The sequence below is a fragment of the Tasmannia lanceolata genome, unplaced genomic scaffold (genome assembly GCF_043159265.1).
Source record: "Tasmannia lanceolata isolate RefF3 unplaced genomic scaffold, GAP_Taslan_0.1 ptg000006l, whole genome shotgun sequence".
NCBI classification, from domain to species: Eukaryota; Viridiplantae; Streptophyta; class Magnoliopsida; order Canellales; family Winteraceae; genus Tasmannia; species Tasmannia lanceolata.
This window is the reverse complement of record NW_027518683.1, coordinates 44,424,408-44,442,178: the sequence shown is the minus strand read 5'-3', so window position 1 is coordinate 44,442,178 and position 17,771 is coordinate 44,424,408.

Sequence of the window (17,771 nt, the reverse complement as noted above, 5' to 3'; positions counted from 1 at the left end):
TTCCGTCAAATTGCTAATCACTGCATCAAGAAGATGGGATACAAATAGGGCGCTGATATCCCCCATCCCCCCTTGACGGCTAGCTAACGTATTCCCACCATTTGACTGGTCTCTCTCTCTCCACACACACACAACAGGAACAGTTGGTGGACCCAACAGAAATCGTTGGTGGAATGGTGGGCCCATCTTTGAACAACGTAGGCCCTGCCCATACCACACCATAGTGTTTTCTCACATTGACGCAATTTTTTAAGGAAAACTCTTGTTTGGCAAGGTAACTCGACTCATAGAAGAAGAAATTACACTTGAATCAAACAATGATGTAAACACTTGAATCAAACAATGCTGTAATTACAATCAAACAATGCTGAATCAAACACTTGAATCAACTCAACTCAGAGAAGCAGAAATTACACTCACATACAATAACAATGCTGCGTGGGTTTTCACTTTTAACTTTTAACTAACAATAGAAAAAAAAAATACATACTATAACTTATGTAACTTGGGTCGGGTCGTGCCCCTTCAAACCCGGCTCGACCTGAGATTCATGCGGGTTTTTGGATGCTCAACCCGGCTCGACCCGAATCCCGAGAAACCTGAACCCAACCCAGGCTATTTTTGGGTCTGGTCGGGTAAAACCCGGCTCGAGTTGCCGCCCTAAGTTTAAGCATGGGATGTTTCAACGGTCGTGTGGATCGCATCAAAGATAACAACAGTCTCGATTTTACATACATATATCCTTTTGAAAGACCCAAAAATTAACTGAGAAAAACTTTTGTAATAGAAGAAGAAGATTCTTTCTTATTTTTGCAAGGGTGCGAAGAAAATATAGTAGGGCGTGTTAGGGGAATTAGGTCAAGCAAGAGGTTGCTTGAAGCATTACACCCAAGGTATCTAATTTGGAATACCTAGTTTGTTGCCTCTAGCCCCTATATATAGAGATACACTAGGGTTATAAGAGGTTAATGGGCTCCAGCCCAAATGGGCCCACTACACCTGATCCATTACCTATTGGGCTTATATTAGAACATACATGGGTTATATTATATACCCAACAATCTCCTCCTATGTTCTACATATAGCACAATCCAATAGATAGTTAATGTGATGTCCAAACAAAATTATTGAATCATCCATATCACTATATCAATAAAGATTTGTAATCCAACTGAAAACAGAAATACTTTAAAGAATAACCAAGAGTTTTAGAAATAATCTAAACTCAAACATAAGCAGTTTCATATGTAGGTGAACTATTTAATCAACTGAAAAGAAAATAATAGTTCTCACTGCTCTATAAGGATTCACTCATCAAGTAAGTCATCCTCATCAAGATCCAAATTTAGGCAATCTCTTCCATTTTCGCCAATTCCTGTAAATTATCAAATATGAATTACATTTAAAATTAATCCAATCATTTGTGTATTTTACTAAAAGTATCTAGTTCTACCAGAAGAACTTAGTCCAATTTCATAATGGCTGAAAAAACAAATATCAATATCAATAAGCATCAATGTCAAGTTTCAATCAAGAACAAGACCTAAACAGTTTCTTTTACAAAGAACCATTCCATGTTTCCATTTGGAATGTTACAGGCATCATATCCAAATTGAGTTAAGCTGTATCATCAAATTTGGAATGAAACAACCTTTCCCAAGAAGAACATGTCATCAAATGTGGAATGACATAAAGATAACTGTAAACATCATTGAAACATATCAAGTGCTTATCTTGGCCAAGATAGGGAGATTCAAAAAATTCAAAATAATATGAATGTAGGTTAAGACACGTCTACACAGTCTTTAACCCCATCTCCCCCGCAGTTTTGAATATTCGATCTTTGTTCAGTCCCTTCGTAAGAGCATCAGCCATATTATCCTTTGATCTCACATCAACCAAAGTGATAATACATTGTTCTAGAAGATAATTCAGCGTGGCATGTTTCAGCCTGACATGTCTACTCTTACCATTAAAGAGTGAGTTTTTCACAATCGTAATTGTAGCTTGATTATCACAGAACAAACTTAAAGAGTTAATCTTTAAATGGGTCAATGGAATGTCCAGGATCAGATCTCTTATCCACTCTGTTTCATCTCCTGTAGAAGCTAAAGCATAAAGTTCTGATTCCATAGATGACAGAGCAATACAAGTCTGTCTCTTTGACTTCCATGCAACAGCGGCTCCACCCAGTGTAAAAACATAACCACTGGTAGATTTACTGTCTCCTAATTCTGAGCCCCATGATGCAGCAGAATACCCTTCCAGGATAGGAGGATGGCCATTATAACATAGAGCATATCCTTGAGTACCCTTAAGGTATCTCATCAGTCTCATAAGGGCATCCAAGTGCTCATGGCCAGGATTACTAGTGAAACGACTCAGCATGCCAACTGTAAAGGCTATGTCTGGCCTAGTACAACTCATAGTATACATGAGACTACCAATCAGTTTAGAATAATCTAACTGATTCACACTGTCTCCTTCATTAGAGATCAGCTTCTTGGTATAATCAAATGGTGTCTCAATCGGTTTACACTCACTGTATCCCCATGTAGAAAGTAGTTTGTCAATATAATGGGCTTGGCTAAGAGTAATCCCTTGCCTTTCAAAACTGACTTTCATACCAAGAATGGTGTCAACCACACCAAGATCTTTCATGTCTAATTCTGGAGCCAAAGTAGTTTTCACGTCACTCACTACAGAGAAATCGGAACCAAGAATCAACATATCGTCTACATACAAATAAATAATCGCAACCTTATTCGACACAGAACGATAGTAAAGGCATTTATCTGAATAACTGGTCTGAAAACCAAAGCTCTTTACTACCTTGTCAAATTTTTGATGCCACAATTTAGGTGCTTGTTTAAGACCATACAAAGATTTGTGTAACTTACAAACTTTGTTCTCGAAACCTTCCATGACAAACCCTTCAGGTTGGTTCATGTAGATTTCCTCTGTGAGGTCTCCATTAAGGAAAGCTGTTTTTACATCCATTTGATGCACAACATACTTCTCAATAGAAGCCAAGGCAAGAAGAATTTTTATCGTCGCCAAATGACAGACCGGTGAGTAAACATCAAAGTAGTCTATCCCACTGACTTGAGTATAGCCCTTAGCTACTAAACGAGCTTTATACCGAGCTATGGATCCGTCAGGATTAAGTTTCTTCTTCAAAATCCACTTACAGCCCACAGTCTTAGCCCCTTTTGGCAAATCGACTAGCTGCCAAGTTTGATTTTGTAACAGAGAGCTCATCTCATCATCAATGGCTTCTGCCCACAACAAAGAGTCCCTAGATCTCATCGCTTCCTTATGGTTGACGGATCAATCTCTACGTGGTAGGTCACAAAGTCCTCACCAAAGTTCTTGGGTACTCTATCTCTTGTAGAAACTCTTAAAGGTGCTGATGTAGAAATCAGTGTAGGACAGGTGTCAGAAGTATTCTGTTCAAACTTTACATGCGATTCTGTAACCATCTCAGTATCGCCAGGTAGGTTTAAACCATGATCTTTGAGAAATTTATTCTCAAAGAATACTGCATCTCTAGATTCTATAACGAAATTGGTAGATAGATCCAAAAACCGATCAGCAGCACTATCTTCTGCACCACCTAGATAAACACAAGTGTTTGTTCGAGGTCCTACCTTAGGTTTCCTAGGGTCTTGTATCCTCACATAAGCAATACAGCCCCAAGTCTTAAGAGTGTCATATCTACAAGGATGTTTATGCCATAACTCATAAGGAGTAGTGGTCAACTTAGAGTGTGGTACTCTATTTAGGATGTGATTTGCAATTAAAGCTGCTTCTCCCCAATAGCTAGTAGGCATGCCAGCTGTCAATAACATAGAGTTTAACATTTCAGTTAACGTCCGGTTCTTACGTTCAGCTATGCCATTAGATTGAGGTGAGTAAGGAGCAGTAGTTTCAAGTATTATACCCTAAGAGGCACAGAATTCCTTGAACTCTGTAAAAGTGTATTCTCCTCCTCTATCACTCATAAATCGCTTAATTTTCAAGTTCAATTGATTTTCAACACGATTCTTGAAAATTTTAAATTTATCAAAAGCTTCATCTTTCGATTTTAGGAGATAAATATGACAATATCTAGAAAAATCGTCTATAAAAGTGATTAAATACTTCCGACCACCTCGAGTAGTGAAACTTTTAAAGTCACAGAGGTCAGAATGTATTAACTCAAGAAGTTGTGTGCCCTTAGAAACTGAACGAAAAGGTTTTCTAGTGATCTTGGTTTGTGCACACACTTCACATCTGTCAAATCTAATCGATGTATCTAAAGGTATATTATAAGTTTTAGCAAGTTTGACCATTTTTCTATAGTTCACATTTCCCAATCAAGTGTGTAACAACTTAGGATCAATCAAAGTGGAACTAACCTGACTAACGGTTTCATTTGCTAAACTCAATCTATACATACCATCAAGTAAGAAAGCACAACCAAAATAATAAGAGTTAACAGTTAAAGTTACTCTACCACCCAAAAAAGATGAACACATGCCAGCATTGTCCAAGAGACTAATAGAAATTAAATTCTTTTGAATAGCAGGAACTACTTTAACATTTTTTAAAGTTAGTATTTTACCTGAAGAAAGGACCAGGTTCGCAGTTCCAGTATGAGTCACTTTTGCCTCAGCTCCACTAGCCACTGTAACGGTCTCTTTCACGCCAACAGCATCCGTAAGTAGTTTCTTCGAGTTGCAAACATGGCAGGTGGCTCCTGTATCTAACCACCAGTCTGAAGAAGTATTGGCCTTACCATTGCCTAACATGGCAATAAAATTCTTAGGCGCAGCACTGCCCACCATCATATGAGCTTCTGTTTTTGGTGTGTCAGATTTAGCCTTCTTAGGTTGTTTACATTCTGCAGCAAAGTGACCCCATTTCCCACAGTTGTGGCACTTGCCCTTCTTTTTCTGAAAGATAGTCTTTTTGGCCTCCAACTTGGGATGTTCACTTTTAGGTGACTTGGATTTCCGAGAAAATTTCTTGGGATATGTTACCGCGTTAGCAGCAGACTGTTGCTGTCTAACCATCTCCAAGTTATTCCTAGCTCGATTCTCATCTTCGATTCGAATGAATCGTTTGAGATCATCCAGTCCCACTTGCACCTTTTTTCGATACATCTCGGTTTTGAAAGAATGCCATGTAGATGGTAATTTATATATAATTGCACCCACAAGAAACGAATCACAGACAGCTATTTTTTCATTATTCAACTTAGATCTCAAATTCTCTAGATCAGTTACTTGAGGAGTGATTTCCTTATTTTCTTGAAACTTGAAATCCATGAATTTGTCCACAAGATGGGTCTTGGACAATTCCTCCTCCTTCTTGAATTGAGCATCTAAGTTGTCACATATTGCTTTAGCAGTGTTAAATATACTATAGGTTTCTGCAAGACGATCTGAAAGACAATTCAACAAGTAGTCTTTGCAGAAATCCTCATCTCTAAGCCATTGAAATTCATCAATTTCTTCATCCGTCTCAGCAAAGGTACTCAAAACAATGTAAAAACAGTTCATGTATTTGAGACTGAATTGAGTCTTTCGCTTCCATGAGGTAAACTCAGATCCTCCAAATGATTGAAGTTTGACCATCTGAAACGGAAGAGAACTCTTTTCAATTGTAATTTTTTGATAATAGTCAAAATTAGAAAGAGTGCACCTGATTGGCGAATCGCAAGAACCCAATCCGATAACTGAATCGAACCGCGAAGAATTCGACCAATAACAAGGTTTAATCCCTCTTAACGAAAAGCAATTAGGCTCCAATAGACTCACTAGAAAGAGGCGGCACAAAGAAAGAGTCCACCTTTTCCGTCTAGTTCACCCAACAGTAGAATCAATAGTGATCCCAATACGTGCTTCAATAATCCCAATTGAGTGGGCTCTTTAGCACGAAATAACGAGTTTAATTGGCCGTTTCTGGCGAGGAAAGCTTGCAAGGAAAGCTTCAATGGCGGAAAGGGTTTAAAATCCAACGAGGAAATTAGAAACAACAAGGGTTTGACGTCTTCTTTAATCCAACGCACCAGCGAGATGATTTTTATTTTTAGAAACCCTTGCTCGGTTTGTGCAAAGAGATAGAGCAGCCCCCAACAACCAATTCTAGAAGAAGAATGGAATAGGGTCTGTTTCGGTATCAATGGAGAAATTCACCATGATTGTCTCAACGATGGCATAAGCTCTACCACAAGCTCTACCGAACACCCTCTGTTCCAGCCACTCAAAATCGTTTCCACCACACAAAATATGCAACCATGGGATAAAACCCACACTCCACAACCGATCGAGGGAGGAAACCCAAAATAATTTGGTTTTGCAATATTCAGCCCCAAAAATTGGTTAAAAGAGTTTGGATTCAGCACCAATTTGGGCGAGAAGGCAGCAAGGAGTTGAGAGTTGGGCTTGCTTCTTTCAGAGAATCAAAAACAAGAAGAGTCTACTATCCATTTGAAAACCCAAATCGCCCTACCTCTTTTTTCAAAACATATTTTGGGTTTGCAAGAGGTGGCGATGAGATTTTCCTTAATCGGTGTTGCAATTCGAAGATCCCTTCCCTTCTCACGGAAATGAATTCCAATCTGCAACTGATGAGGGGTTTTCTGAGAAGCACAAGAAACAGAAACGTTTTGGAGAAGAAACCTACGCCCAATCTTGAAAAAAAAAAAAAACCCACGGCCAAAAAGCGATGGACAATTAGGGCTGGTAATGCTTCAAGATTGTTAGGGGAATTAGGTCAAGCAAGAGGTTGCTTGAAGCATTACACCCAAGGTATCTAATTTGGAATACCTAGTTTGTTACCTCCAGCCCCTATATATAGAGATACACTAGGATTATAAGAGGTTAATGGGCTCCAGCCCAAATGGGCCCACTACACCTGATCCATTACCTATTGGGCTTATATTAGAACATACATGGGTTATATTATATACCCAACAGGGCCCACCTATTTGAATGACCTAAGACATTCATTTGTTTGATCCTTGAAGTAGATTAGACAATATCCCAAAAATCTTTTCAATAGGATGATATTAAGTTATTAACCTTCAAATATAATCGGTGTAAAATGGGGGGATCAGATAGTTCAAAAAATGACAACACAAAAACTACCGTGTGGTAAATAAGGATAGGTTGTCCTGTCCCTACTTGAGGACCAAGATTCCATTCACACCGTACGTGGACTAGTCAAATTTGTCGACCGACTCATCGTGTGGAAAGAAAGGATATGTTTTTCCTAATTAAAATTAGTCCAATTTTATAAGCTGACTCCCCCCATATTGATTTCATTTCTTGTATTGCCGATTCCGTCAAATTGCCATTCACTGCATCAAGAAGACGGGATACAAATATTTGTGCTATTTCTGCCATACTTTCTCCTCTAGGAAACAAGAAAATCCCGAAAACGAACCAGATGTTTGTCTACAGTGGAGAGCAGTGAGAGAGAGAGAAGGAGAAGAATCAAGTTTAATCAAAAGTAATGAAGCCCACGGGGGTTAGTCAAATTTGTAGGTGGAAAGTTGAGTCTGGACAACGACAATCCGGGTAATCTCAGCCCTTCATCTATATGCCTCATTTATTGTTCCACCTACAAAAGTCTCTACATTAATTAATTAAAAGCATGCCATGTGGGGGGCAACGATCATGTGGATCACATTATAATGGTATAAAAGATCAACGATCTTGATTTTAAGTAAAGGACCCAAAAAATTAAGTGTTTGACCTTGACAGTGATTGCCCATCACTTGTTTCATACAAAAACTAGTGATAAATTCACCCAATTTCAGGATGGATTCACCCTGTATTTTTTAAAAATGTACTGCACAACCCGTACCATAGGATGATCCAAACCAAGGAAGCAAGATTCTTCCCTGGAGCCTTCGATTCCCGTTTCGATTCCTGCTCTGGCAACCTTGAGTAGGATTCTTCCCTGGGAGCCTTCGATTCCCGCTCTGGCAACCTTGATTTAAACAGTGGCGGAGCCAGGATTTATTGATCAGGGGCAGGTTACACATAAGGGGGGCATTATGCATAAGGGGGGCAGGTTATACATAAGGCTGGGCCCAATTGAGTTTGGCCTATAAAGGAGTTTGGGCCAACTCAAGAGGGCCTCCTTGAGAGAGATTAAGAAGTATCAACTTTAATCAAACGTCATGAAGCCCATGCGGGTTAGTCAGATTTGTCGGTGGAAAGTTGAGTCTCGACAACGACAATCGGATAATCTCAGCCTTTCATCTATATGCCTCACTTATTGTTCCACCTACAAAAGTCTTTACATTATTTAAAAGCATGCCATGTGGGGGCAACGATCATGTCGATCACATCATAATGGTATAAAAGATCAACGGTCTTGATTTTAAGTAAATATCCGTTTCAAGGACCCAAAAATTAGTCGATCTTGACAGTGATTGGTCATCACTTGTTTCACAGAAAAACTAGTGATAAATTCACCACATTTTAGGATGGATTCACCCCGTATTTTTCAAAAAATGGACTGTACAGTCCACACTATAGGCTGATCCAAACCGCCCATTTGATGGGCCACAATGTATTTGTGCCCCAAAAAACATTCACATAGGATAGTTCTAACCCTCCGATCTAAAGAGGGATTCACATTTTGAAAAATACGGGGTGCATTCATCATAGAAGGGGTGAATTTATCATGACCCCAAAACTTATGTAATAGATTATTTTAACATGCATTTTCTTGGAAATACATGCAAAAAAAAGTATAGTAAGGTCCACTACCTATTTGTATATCCAATACATTCAACTGTGTGGATTAGACACTATCCGAAAAATCTTCTTCACAAGATGATCTTAACCCTCCAATATATTTGGTGTAGAATGGACAGTTCAGGTAATTCAAAGAATCACTCAGAAAAGGAGGATAGGTTTTTCCTATCCCTGTTTTGGTATAGCGATTTCTTTCACACAGTATGGGGACTAGTCAAATTTGTCAGGCCGACTCACCGCACTCAAAAGAAAAGATAGGTTTTCCCTAATTCATGTGGATTAGTCAAATTTTAGAAATTCCATTCACTCTAGGTTTATGCTCTGTTTGGATATAGGTAGTTATCTAGTAGATGTTAGAGGAATTAGGTTAAGTAAGAAGTTGCTTGAAGCATTACACCCAAGGTATCCAATTTCGAATACCAAGTTTGTTGCCTCTAGCCCCTATATATAGAGATACACTAGGGTTAATGACTGGTTCCTGGACTCTAGCCCATGTAGGCCCACTACACCGGTCTATTATCTTATTGGGCTTATATTAGAACATAATAGGGTTATATTATATACCCAACAATCTCCTCATATATTCTACATATAGCACAATCCAATAGATAGTTAATGTGATGTCCAAACAAAATTGTTGAATCATCCATATCACCATGTCAATAAAGATCTATAATCCAACTGAAAACAAGAATACTTTAAAGAATAACAAAGAGTTTTAGAAATAATCTAAACTCAGACATAAGCAGTTTCACATGTAGGTGAACTATTTAATCAACTGAAAAGAAAATAATAGTTCCAACTCCTCTATTAGGATTCACTCATCAAGTAAGTCATCCTCATCAAGATCCAAATTGAGGCAATCTCCTCCATTTTCGCCAATTCCTGTAAATTACCAAATATGAATTTCATTAAAAAATGAATCCAATCATTTGTGTACTTTACTAAAAGTATATAGTTCTACCAAAAGAACTTAGTACAATTTCATAATGGCTGAAAAACAAATATCAATATCAATAAACATCAATGTCAAGTTTCAATCGAGAACAAGACCTAAACAGTTTCTTTTACAAAGAACCATTCCCTGTTTCCATTTGGAATGTTACATGCATCATATCCAAATTGAGTTAAGCTGTATCATTAAGTTTGGAATTAAACAACCTTTCCCAAGAAAGACATGTCATCAGATGTGGAATGACATAAAGACAACTGTAGACATCATTGAAACATATCAAATGCTTATCTTGGCCACGATAGGGAGATTCAAAAAATTTAAAATAACATGGATGTAGGTTAAGACACGTCTACACAGTCTTTAACCCCACCTCGCCCACAGTTTTGAATTTTCAATCTTTATTCAGTTCCTTCGTAAGAGCATCGGCCATATTATCCTTCGATCTCACATCAACCAAAGTGATAATATCTTGTTTTATAAGATAATTCAGCGTGGCATGTTTCAGCCTGACATGTCTCCTCTTACCATTAAAGAGTGAGTTTTGCACAATTATAATTGTAGCTTGACTATCACAGAACAAACTTAAAGAGTTAATCTTTAAACGGGTCAATGGAATGTCCAGGATCAGATCTCTTGTCCACTCTGCTTCATCTCCTGCAGAAGCTAAAGCATAAAGTTCTGATTCCATAGATGACAGAGCAATACAAGTCCGTCTCTTTGACTTCCATGCAACAGCGGCTCCACCCAGTGTAAATACATAACCACTGATAGATTTACTGTCTCCTAATTCTGAGCCCCATGATGCATCAGAATATCCTTTCAGGATAGGAGGATGGCCATTATAACATAGAGCATAACCTTGAGTACCCTTAAGGTATCTCATCAGCCTCATAAGGGCATCCCAGTGCTCATGGCAAGGATTACTAGTGAAACGACTCAGCATGCCAACTGTAAAGGCTATGTCTGGCCTAGTGCAACTCATAGCATACATGAGACTACCAATCAGTTTAGAATAATCTAACTGATTCACACTGTCTCCTTCATTAGAGATCAGCTTCTTGGTATAATCAAATGGTGTCTCAATCGGTTTACACTCACTGTATCCCCATGTAGAAAGTAGTTTGTCAATATAATGGGCTTGGCTAAGAGTAATCCCTTGCCTTTCAAAACTGACTTTCATACCAAGAATGGTGTCAACCACACCAAGATCTTTCATGTCGAATTCTTGAGCCAAAGTGGTTTTCACGTCACTCACTACAGAGAAATCAGAACCAAGAATCAACATATCGTCTACATACAAACAAATAATCGCAACCTTATTCGACACAGAACGATAGTAGAGGCATTTATCTGAATAACTGGTCTGAAAACCAAAGCTCTTTACTACCCTGTCAAATTTTTGATGCCACAATTTAGGTGCTTGTTTAAGACCATACAAAGATTTGTGTAACTTACAAACTTTGTTCTCGAAACCCTCCATGACAAACCCTTCAGGTTGGTTCATGTAGATTTCCTCTGTGAGGTCTCCATTAAGGAAAGCTGTTTTTACATCCATTGGATGCACAACATACTTCTCAATAGAAGCCAAGGCAAGAAGAATTCTTATCGTCGCCAAATGACAGACCGGTGAGTAAACATCAAAGTAGTCTATCCCACTGACTTGAGTATAGCCCTTAGCTACTAAACGTGCTTTATACCGAGCTTTGGATCCGTCAGGATTAAGTTTATTCTTCAAAATCCACTTACAGCCTACAGTCTTAGCCCCTTTTGGCAAATCGACTAGCTGTCAAGTTTGATTTTGTAACAGAGAGCTCATTCCATCATCAATGGCTTCTGCCCATAACAAAGAGTCCCTAGATCTCATCGCTTCCTTATTGTTTGAAGGATCATTCTCTACATGGTAGGTCACAAAGTCCTCACCAAAGTTCTTGGGTACTCTATCTCTTGTAGAAACTCTTAAAGGTTCTGATTCAAAAATCAGTGTAGGACGGGTGTTAGAAATATTCTGTTCAAACTCTACATGCATCTCTAGATTCTATAACCATATTGGTAGATAGATCCAAAAACCGATCAGTAGCACTATCTTCTGCACCACCTAAATAAACACAAGTGTTGGTTCTAAGTCCTACCTTAGGTCTCCTAGGGTCTTGTATCCTCACATAAGCAATACAGCCTCAAGTCTTAAGAGTGTCATATTTACAAGGATGTTTATGCCATAACTTATAAGGAGTAGAGGTCAACTTAGAGTGTGGTATTCTATTCAGGATGTGATTTGCAGTTAAAACTGCTTCTCCCCAATAGCTATTAGGCCTGCCAGGTGTCAATAACATAGAGTTTAACATTTCAGTTAACGTCATGTTCTTATGTTCAGCTATGCCATTAGATTGAGACGAGTAAGGAGCAGTAGTTTCAAGTATTATGCCCTGAGAGGCATAGAATTTTTTGAACTCTGTCAAAGTGTATTCTCCTCCTCTATCAGTCCTAAATTGCTTAATTTTCAAGTTCAATTGATTTTCAACACGATTCTTGAAAACTTTAAATTTATCAAAAGCTTCATCTTTCGATTTGAGGAGATTAATATAACAATATCTAAAAAAATTGTCTATAAAAGTGATTAAATACTTCTGACCATCTCTAGTAGTGAAACTTTTAAAGTCACAGAAGTCAGAATGTATTAACTCAAGAAGTTGTGTGCTCCTAGAAACCAAACGAAAAGGCTTTCTAGTAATCTTGGTTTGTGCACACACTTCACATCTGTTAAATCTAATTGATGTATCTAAAGGTATATTATAAGTTTTAGCAAGTTTGACAATTTTCCTATAATAGTTTACATGCCCCAATCTAGTGTGTAACAACTTAGGATCAATCAAAGTGGAACTAACCTGACTAACAGTTTCATTTGCTAAACTCAATCTATACATACCATAGATTAAGAAAGTACAGCCAAAATAATAAGAGTTAACGGTTAAAGTTACTCCACCACCCAAAAATGATGAACACATGCCAGCATTGTCTAAAAGACTAATAGAAATTAAATTCTTTTGAATAGCAGGAACTACTTTAACATTTTTTAAAGTTAGAATTTTACCTGAAGAAAGGACCAGGTTCGCAGTTCCAGTGTGAGTCACCTCTGCCTCGGCTCCACTAGCCACTGTAACGGTCTCTTTTACGCCAACATCATCTGTAAGTAGTTTCTTCGAGTTGCAAACATGGCAGGTGGCTCCTGCATCTAACCACCAGTCTAACATGGCAACAAAACTCTTAGGCTCAACACTACCCACCATCATATGAGCTTCCTTTTGTGGTGTGTCAGATTTAGCCTTCTTAGGTTGTTTACACTCTACAGCAAAGTGACCCATTTTCCACAGTTGTGGCCCTTACCCTTCTTTTTCTGAAAGATAGTTTTTTTAGCCTCCAACTTGGGCTGTTCACTTTTAGGTGACTTGGATTTTCGAGGAAATTTCTTGGGATTTATTACCGCTTTAGCAGTAGACTGTTGCTGTCTAACTATCTCCAAGTTTTTCCTAGCGCGATTCTCATCTTCGATTGGAATGAATCGTTTGAGATCATCCAGTCCCACTTGCACCTTTTTCTGATACATCTCATTTCGAATGAGTGACATGCAGATGGTAACTTGTATATAATTGCACACACAAGAAATGAATCACAGACAACTATTTTTTCATTATGTAACTTAGATCTCAAATTCTCTAGATCAGTAACTTGAGGAGTGATTTCCTTGTCCTCTTGAAACTTGAAATCCATGAATTTGTCCACAAGATGGGTCTTCGACAATTCCTCCTCCTTGAATTGAGCATCTAAGTTGTCCCATATTTCTTTAGCAGTGTTATATTTGCTATAGGTTTCTGCAAGACGGTCGGAAAGACAATTCAACAGTCTTTGCAGAAATCCTCATCTTTAAGCCATTGAGATTCATCAACTCCTTCATCCGTCTCAGCAAAGGTACACAAAACGGTGTAAAAACAATTCATGTATTTTAGACCGAATTAAGTCTTTCGCTGCCATGAATTAAACTTAGACCCACCAAAGGATTGAAGTTTGACCATCTCAAAAGGCATACCATTCTTTTCCATTGTATAATTAGAGAAAAGTAAAAATTGGAAAGAGTGCACCTGAGTGGAGAATTGCGAAAACCCAAAAACCTAATCCGAGAAACGTATCCAAGATATACTCCGAGTGATCTACTGCCTCGAGTTAAATTCCCAAAAAAAAATCTAGAATCTAAGACCAACACCAAAACAGTAGGTTTGGCCCAAAGAGATACAAATGTCTCTGTTTGATGAGAGTGTAACAAATGTCCCTGTTTGTTCGGATGGTAGGAACAAGGGTTTGTTTTAAACGAGAAGCCACATCACCATCTTCTTAAAAAAAATCGATTCTCAAAGGTGGAGGAAAGCTTGCAAGGAAAGCTTCAATGGATTCTTTTGTTTCCCTTGAAAGAGATCTTTTGTTTCCAACAAAAGCAATCCTTCCTTAAAAAAAAACAAAGCTTAAGAATAACAATCAGTTTCTTTTTTTTTCTTTTTGCTATTTCTGCCCAAATCGTTGCTATTTCTATCTTTTTTTTGTGTGAGAAAAGAAATCTGGCAGAAAGTTGCAGAGGTTCCAACGGTAGTTGATGACCGGCTATGGTTCCAACGTGAGTTGCGGCATACGAAGAAAACTTCAATGGCGGAAAGCATTTAAAGCTTGCAAAGAAAGCTTCAATGGCGGAACCGCGTGTTCTCTCTCTCAGCTTGCTCAAAATTAAAACAAAGAAATCAATTCCACCGATAACCCAAAAGAGGGGTTATATAAATTAGATGAGAGAGGGAGTAAGGACTCCAAGGTGTATTTCCACGGCCAATTCTACTTCTGAAAGGGATAAAACCCACGCTCAATTAAAAGAATCCAGACGTTAAATTTGATTGGAGAGTAACCACGCCCAAGCTTCTGTGGAACCAAAACGCCCTAATCAAAATGATGGATTTTGTGAAGGAAAACCCACGACAAAAAATGATTACAAATTAGGTTCGTTAATGCTTCAAGATTGTTAGAGGAATTAGGTCAAGCAAGAAGTTGCTTAAAGCATTACACCCAAGGTATCTAATTTGTAATACCAAGTTTGTTGCCTCCAGCCCCTATATATAGAGATACACTAGGGTTAATGACTGGTTAATGGACTCTAGCTCATGTAGGCCCACTACACCGGTTCATTATCTTATTGGGCTTATATTAGAACATAATAGGGTTATATTATATACCCAACAGTAGATTAGTGGTATAAGTAGTCAATAAGGAGACAAATATTTGCCTAGGATTTAACTTGTAGAATAGTGGGGAGAATTAGATGGGTCTTCCGAAGAGTCCTTCTGTAGTAAGAGATTTTAAATTATGTATTTTTGTGGAGAAAAACACGTGCTAAAAAAATGTATAGTAAGGCCTACCTACTAGTTAATCTAAGAAATTCTTTTATTAATCTTGCAATAGATAGACCATGTCCCAAAAATCTTTTTCATAGGATGGTCATAAACCATCAATATATTTGGCGTAAAATGGGCGGTTTAGAAAGTTCAAAAATAAAAACCAACATAAATTGAACAACTAGAGTGAAATTTTTTGAGACAAGGCCTACCTACACAAGGGCTAACAAATGAATGGTTTAGATATAATCCATATTGGTCAGATCCATTATACTTTTTTTACTTGGGTAAGTGTATTTTCATGAAAACTCAAACATATATACATTTGGATCTCTAATATGTAATATGCCTATTTTGTATAATATATTGAAAAATATTAATTACTAAGTGGGGCGCACGTGTATTCCCTCTACTAACATATACTCACGGCCAATACAATGCATCAAGAATAGGGGATACAAATATTTGTGCTATTTCTGCCATACCAAAAGAAGAAAATCCCAAGAACGAACCAATGGAGAAACTAATGAAGCGAGTGTACTGAGAGACAAGAAGTGTAGAATTTAGATTTCTGCTAATCTAGAATACTTTCATTAATCAGTAACTTGTGCTTAAATAAGCACTTACAGATAAACATGGAAGGAGATAAACCTAATCTAAGATGTAATCCTAATCCAACTGATTTGCCTAGTCCACCACAATCCAATCATATCCAATCAGATATGATATTCTCTAACATGTCCCCTCAAACGTATGTGGATTGAAAATCAACATACATTTGATTACAATGAAATTCCCCAAATTGCAAATTTAATCAAAATGCAATGCACACTGCCGAAAGTGGATGACGAAGATCCCTTGATGATGATGATCGAAGTCGCCAATGATAATAACACATGTTTTTCGAAGAAGGTTCCGCTTTGTTGATGTGCTGCGAAGAGCCTTGGTTGAATCAAACTCAGGCCACGATGGGAGAATTATTATGGGCCGGTTTTGGAAAACCGAACCTCATAAAAGTGGGTCACTATGGACCAAAGCCTTAATGGGCAAAAGGAAGCCTCGATGGGCAGATATCATGGGTCGATTTTGAATATTGAACAAGAGATAAATTGCTCTCTCAGGCATGAACCTCAAGGAGAGAGGCCCCTCAACTGAGAAGATCTCCTATTTCAGGCACGCACCACAGAGGGGTGCCTAACCTGAATAGGCAAAAGAAAAAAAAATGAAGAGAAGCGACGATTTGCGGCTGAGAATAATGGTGCAACGATAATACAAAACTTTGAATCTTAGGACATGGCATGGAGAAGAGTGCATATATCAAATTTGGGGAGGGTTATCAATGAGAGTATGAAATGGGAATAAATGGGTGGCGTGATTAAAACATGGGGGTGATGTTATCAATATGAGAGGTGGATTTATGGAAAGAGAGAAAATCCAAGAAGATGGATAATAGTGCAAAGAAACTAAATTAACAAAGCTTTGGACAAGCCCCTTTTTTTCTTTCGCTGAAGTAAATAGATCTAAGAGGTTTGATCCAAATTTTTCTCCCATTCACGTATTACAAATGGATGAGCGGTGAGATTTTTATTCCTTCTCCATTCTTTTTGTTCCGGTATTTTCCATTCCATATATCCCTTATCAGTGTATGGATAGCTATCTCTCGAGCACAGGTTTAGGTTCGGCCTCAATGGGAAAATAGAGCACCTAACAACGCATCTTCATAGACCAAGAACTACGAGATCACCCCTTTCATTCTGGGGTGACGGAGGGATCGTACCATTCCCATGCAAGGCTTAGGAAATGAGAAAATAGAGAAATGGGTGAGGCTGCAACCTTTCCTTTAAGCATGGGTGCTATTTGGCAAAAAATGAAAAATGGGGTGTCTAAGGACAAAAGGAGGGAGTGAAAGATATGATCAAACTGGAAATTTGGGGACATATGAGACTGGAAGGGGTGTGCTTGTCAAATCTGGAGGAGAGGTTAATAGGGCTAAAGATGAATGAATCAGGGTTTGTGAAATAAAATAGAGGATGCTAATTTCATCCTTCTCTTTTGGCCCTTTTTGCAAAATACGAGAGACCCAACAGCCACTCATTCTCTTTCTTAATGGAACTAGTAAAAATGCACTTGCATTGCACGTGCGTGAACTAAGGTATTTTACAATAAAATTTAGTATAAGTAAAGGAAACTGATTTTATACAAATTTTCCATTTTGCAACTAAATAAAATAAGTTGTCAACTAATTAAAATAAGGTGATAAAGATAGATAATTGCTAATATCAAGTAAGTTGATTCTAATACAAGCTTTGTATATTTTTTTTGGAGTTACTGCTATTATGCCAAATAAAAATAAAAAATTTAAAATCTTCTTGCTTTCTACTGTATATTGGTATCATAGCTCTCAACTATATTGGTATCATAGCTCTCAACGTTCATGAAACTCCTGAATAATAGGGTGAAGTAATATCCTGCATTTCTATATTTTGATAATGACACTCCTTAGCTCTCACTATTTATTCAACCTGAATAATGGAACGAAATAATATATTGCAATCCCATACTACGATAATGACTCTACTCGCTTTGTACACTTCTCTAATTGAAGTAAGCCTAACAGCTCTCAAACTCAGCAAT